This window comes from Otolemur garnettii, unplaced genomic scaffold (genome assembly GCF_000181295.1).
Source record: "Otolemur garnettii isolate 467f Iridium unplaced genomic scaffold, OtoGar3 scaffold00035, whole genome shotgun sequence".
NCBI lineage: Eukaryota > Metazoa > Chordata > Mammalia > Primates > Galagidae > Otolemur > Otolemur garnettii.
The window spans coordinates 11,121,713-11,127,829 of NW_003852430.1; the positions used below are offsets into that span (position 1 = coordinate 11,121,713).

The 6,117-nt window shown below is 32.0% G+C and overlaps 1 non-coding gene across 1 annotated transcript; it reads left to right on the plus strand.

Moving 5' to 3' along the window:
• The first annotated feature begins 5,012 nt into the window (after nt 1-5,012).
• LOC111725277 lies at nt 5,013-5,120 on the plus strand. Its single transcript, XR_002773377.1, has one exon. It is a non-coding gene; the product is annotated as a U6 spliceosomal RNA (small nuclear RNA).
• Nucleotides 5,121-6,117: the final 997 nt, after the last annotated feature.

Consider the following 6,117-nt stretch of genomic DNA (forward strand, 5'->3'; position numbering starts at 1 on the left):
GTTCTCTTCTTGATATTTGATTTATTCAGGTATTAATATTATAAACTTTGATGCTCAAAGCTTTCTTTATTGTAAACAACTAGCATAAATGATCAACCAAGAGTTGGAAATACGGGTTACATACATTTTTGTGTGTGTTTATTCAGATTTTTAGCTTTTTCTATGTTGGTGATACCCTTTCCCTGTAAGTAAAGGAGATTTGTCCTTTACAAGGACACACAGTAGCAATCTTCATTTGCTCCTTCTCAGTGGCTCTTCTCATTACATTTTGCTTTGACTTACGGTCTCCTTAGAACATACCATGCGGTAATGGCCATCTTATTCATGAAAATGATGTGATGCAATACTAGGCAGCCACACAGCTTGAAGGAAAGGCAACTTTACAGTATTTTCTTAACTGAAAATACAAAAATGGACAAAACTTACCTTTTTCTCTGCTATTTTCATACATGAAACATTCCTAAAGTCAGATGTTGAAAAATCATTTCTATGCCCTACAAGAAAGTTCTTATGCCTTTTTTATATTAATAACACCAAAAATATGTCACGAGGATAATAATTACATTACAATCAGGATGTTTAAGTGAATATGTGACTGGTTTCAGTCCAGAGTAATTTCTTTATAAAGCCACTCTTCTATGGGTATATGTATAATGGCTTTCTTTCAAGGAATTCAAAGTCCCACACTTAATTACCTCATTTTATTTCCAAAATCTATTCTTAAAAATATGTCAGGATTAAAATTGAAGAGGATAATAGAAAATATTTGTATATCAGCTATGTGAAGTGTGTTATTTCAATATTCTGATGACTGCAAACTCTGAGATAGGAACAAACACCATGTATTTATTCTCTATTTTACTATTAATGATTTTCACATTGCTACACAATTACATATTTGGATACTGTACTCTGATTTAAAGGTAATCATTAAATAAAGAATAACATACCCTTGATAATCTTTGTCAAATTCAAAATATTTTTTGTATATTTCAATATAGGTTATCATCATCTTTATCTTCTGCCAATTTCACATTATTTTACATATGCCTTATTTTATAAAACCAGTAAAATTATAAAAATACATGTTTTTAATAATATTTTTCATATTTAATAATGTCTTAATTCCCTCATTATAGGAATATCAAAAGTCTTTAAGACACTGACCAAGGACAGACTTAGGGACATATTTTGATATGAAAGTGTTAAAATTTGTTTCCTGTACATATTCCATGAAAATAGAGTAAACATTTGAACTTCCAGAGGTTCTTATACTGAATTGAAATAGGAATCTGACATCCTCCCAGATATTTTTGTGGTCAGTGAAGTCTCCCTTGCTAATATATCTAGATATTGGCTGATATCTGCCAAGAGAGTAGTTAAACTCTTAGTGCAGCTTCTCAGTGGGGCTATGATTTTAAAGTTACTGTGTAATGGAGTGTATTACCATTTACCATATGATGAGATAGCCTGTCTGTCAGCCAGGGGCTATTTAAAGTTATATATAGGTCAAATGAGCCAAAAAGAGCAAAGGAAGATCAAGAATATTGAGTATCTCAAAAATGAAATCATCAAAATATTTTAAGTACCAGGTGATTTCTTCCTATGTTTGTTTTAAGTTCACTTATAAAATGGATCATGAATTACTGCATGCATTCAGAGAAATACATACGAAGGGCATGCGTTTTCTTACATGAATCAACCCTACATTATGAAGATCCGATTTCTACGAATGGCTTTAAGTATTACTATCTCTACTTATTAATGAAAGATGTCTTAACATATCCGGTTTCCAGTTGTGGCATCAAATTATGTTTTTATCTCATTAGGAATCACTAAACACTTTGCCCTGCGTTTTTTCCCTTAGCTAAAATTAGTGTTTATTTACCATTCAGTGTTCAAAGATGCTAAATAAATGATGTTAATGATGAAAAGGAAAATATTTCATTTATCTTTCTAAAGGCACTTTCACTATTAATAGCTCTGTACTTCTTGCAAAAATGACAAGGTTTAATATGTAGGTAACAGAAAGAATAACAACAGTAAATATGCCATTTTCATTTCTTTTCTTTCTTCCTTTTTTTTTTTTTTTTAAAGATGGAGCCTTAAGCTGTTACCATGGGTAGAGTGCTGCGGCATCACAACTCACAGCAACCTCCAACTCCTGGGCTTAAGTAATTCTCCTGCCTCAGCCTCCCAAGTAGCTGGGACAAGTAGCTGGGATGACAGGCACCTGCCACTATGCCCAGCTATTTTTGGGTTGTAGTTGTCATTACTGTTTGGCAGGCCCCAGCCGAGTTTAAACCCACCAGCTCTGGTGTATGTGGCTGGCACCTTAACCACTTGAGCCACAGGCACTGAGCCATATCATTTTTATATGATACGGGAAAGTATTATTTTTAAATGTTATGAGTACATAATAATTGGATAGATTTATATGGTACATGTAGTGTTTATGTTTCATAAAATATTTACTAATTTATCAAAAATAATGTTAATCAATACAGGTTTCATATATTGCTATATATCTTCTTTTGTTCCTAATCATTCTACTAAAATTGTTTGTAATAGTGAGTGTCTTATAAGACAACAACTAGTAAATACTAAAAAAAAGGAAATATTAAAAAATATCCACAAAGAAAGAATATATTTAGCAACTATCAGGTCAAATCTATTGCCACTGGGATAAGAACATTTTCTGGTAAAAAAATAACACAAGTTGTACTAACTGGAGTAAGGTGAGATCTCATTGTAATTTTAGTTTGCATTTTCCTGATGATCAGTGACATTGAGCTTTTTTTGTATGTTCGTTTTCCATTTGTCTTCTTATTTTAAAAAGCTTCTGTTCATGTATTTTGTGGAGTGGCTTTTTAATGGAGTGGCTTATTTTCTTCTTACTGATTTTCTTGCCTTCTTTGTAAATTCTGCATGTTGGATGTATAGTTTGTGAATATTTTCTCCTAGTCTGTAGATTGTCTATTTGCTCTATATGTTGTTTTTTCTCAGTTTTGCAGATACATTTTTGTTTAGTCAAATTCTATTCATTAATTTTGGTTGGTTTCTTAACTGACATTGAGGTGTAAGTCACAAATTCTTTGCCTGGATCAATATCTGGAAAAGTTTTTCTTAATATTTCCTCTAGAGTTCTTATGGTTTTATGCCTTAGATTTAAATCTTTTTATCTAACCTGATTAATTTTTGTGAGTAGTGTAAGATGGCATCCTGTTTCATTCTTCTACTTGTAGCTATTTAATTTTTCCAGCACCAAAATAGGACTTCTTTTCCCTAGTGTTCATTATTCTCTGTCTTGTCAAAGATATATTGGCTGTAGGTAAGTGGTATTGTATCTGGGCTATCTATTCTGTTTCATTGGTCTATAACTCTGCTTTGGGGCCAATGTCACACTGGTCTGGTTACTATAGCCTTGGAGTGTAGTTTGAAGTCTGGTAATGTGATGACTCCAGATTTGTTCTTTTTGCTTTAGATTGCTTTGCCTATTTGGACTGTTTTCTGGGATTGCCCTCAACTTGTAATTCACTTTGTGTAGTATGGGAATTTGAAGAATGTTGACTCTACCTATCTCTTGGCTTGGATGTAGAGAGAAAGGAATGCTGATACATAGTTGGTGGGACTGCAAATTATTACAACTCTATGGAAAAAGCATGGTGATTCCAAGCTAAAAGTAGACCTATCATTCAATCCAGCAATCTCACTATTGCGTATCTGCCCAAAAGAAAAGAAGACTTTTCATCAAATAGACACCTGCACTTGAATGTTTTTGAAGCACAGTTCACAATTGCAAAGATGTGAAAGCAACACCAGTGCCCATGTATTCATGAGCATATTAACAAAATGTGTTATATCTATTTATACCATAGGGTAGCCCTCAGCCATAAAAAATATGAATTAATACCTTTTACAACAATCTAGATGGAACTAGAGATCACTCTCCTAAGTGACATATCTCAAGATAGGAAAGCAAACACTACATGCACTCATAATTAAATTGCAACTAACTGATGAGCACACATGGGCACAGAGGAAAGTAAAACTCATAGGAATCAACCAGGGTGGAGGTAGAAGGCAGAGAGAGGCAAAAACCTCCCTAAAGGGTACAGTGAACATGATTTAGGTATGGACACATCTGTAGTCAGGATGCAGGCATTATAAAAGGGATCCATGCAGCCTACAACAATTGTACTCCCTTAATATTTTCATATTTTAAAAATCAAATACTATATTAAGGCAATGATAATTTTGATCCAAAGTTCTCAATAACTTTCAACCAAGTGTTCGTGCTTTCTTAGCTTTAATATTTTGCTACTCTCATTTGTGACAAAAAATAGTCTCAAAATAGTAATTCATAAATAATACATGGTACAACTACAGAAATTGCATTTTATTTCTATGCAACTCAAGTTCTTATCATATCTGGAAAGTCAACATTGCTACCAATTCCCAATTCCTTGTTATGTATTGGAGATAATTATGTTATTTGTAAACATTAGCCACTAAGAGGGGTCTATTTTCAACTCATAGCTTAGCTTAATGGGAATCTCTCTCTATAGCATTAAAAGCTGAAGAATATTTAAAAAGTAAACAGTATTTTGCAGTTTTAATTTATTTCTCCATCACAGTAATGGAACGTGACTATTCCTAATGCTGTCTATACACAGCTTCTGGAAATGTGAACCAATACAGCCAAATTTAGAGGACAGGGCCATATGATCATCTCTTCCTCTTTTCTAAGATACACACATATGTGCACCCTTATATGCACACAATCAAATCTATAAAAGCAGGCTTATTTAGTGTTTAATTTCTATTTTTCATTTTGGGAGATACATGATTATACTTATTGATAGAGTTCATGTGATATATAGATACAAGTGTATAATGTGTAATGATCAAATCTGGGTAATTGGAAGATCCATAACCTCAAGCTTTGATCATTCCTTTTCTCTAGGAACATTCCAGATATACTCTTCAAGTTATTTTGAAATACACAATTAGTGCTTGCTTTGGCAGCACATATACTAAAATTGGAACGATACAGAGAAGATTAGTATGGCCCCTGTGCAAGGATGAAATACACAATTATTGTTAACTATAGTGTTATTAAAACTATATAACAAAACCCTATTATGTTACCAAAAATTAGATTTTATTCCTTCTATCTATGTGTTTTGGTACCCATTAACTGACCCTCTTTATGCCTCCTCCTCCCCTTCCTTAGCCTCTGGGAACCTCTCATCTATTCACTAATCAGGTGAGACCAATTCTTTTAGTTCTCACATATGAGGGAAAGCATGCAACATTTGGGAACAATTGATATACTAATTTGCTGACAAGGTATGTAAACTAACTATAATAAATTTATAATACTGAATACGATGCTTTTGAATAGAGATTTCTGATGTGTGCAGATGAGAAAGCTCCCAACTGTAGAGCCATATAGTACTCTGTAAGGCACTCTAGTGAGAAGGAAAAATGAAATTGGGTTTAAGAATTTAGGACCTCATGCCAGACTTTCTGGAATTGAATTCAAGCTCTGCCACTAATTCAGGTTGTCATAAAAGAAGTTATGTAATTTCTTTTTTATTTTGCTCATCTGAAAATTGGGATTAATAGTATTTGTCTCATCTTATGAATATTTATATATGTATGTCTAAAATACATATGTGTGCTTGGATATATAAAAACATGTTTGTGGGTATATACTATGATATTATAATATTACTCATAAATTTCAAAGATAATGTAGGCAGATGCCAAATTAATAACAATGTTTGTATTAGAGAGAGATATAACAGAATATTGCTCCTTTTATACTTTAAATCTTAAATATAAATGCTTTTATATATTAAACATATAACATGAAACAAAAGGATAAATAAAACCAAATAAGATAAATATTAATTTTTCTGTAACTTTATTATTTTTATGTACTATTTAATGTTATTAATTCATTTTATTGAAATTAAAAAGCTAAAATGTATAGTGATAATTATACAGACAGAAACAAAAACATAAATGAATTAAAATGTAATAGTCATAGAGTATTTAAAGGATGAGATTTTGAATTATAACTTTCAAATTAAGGTGTATGTATAGGTA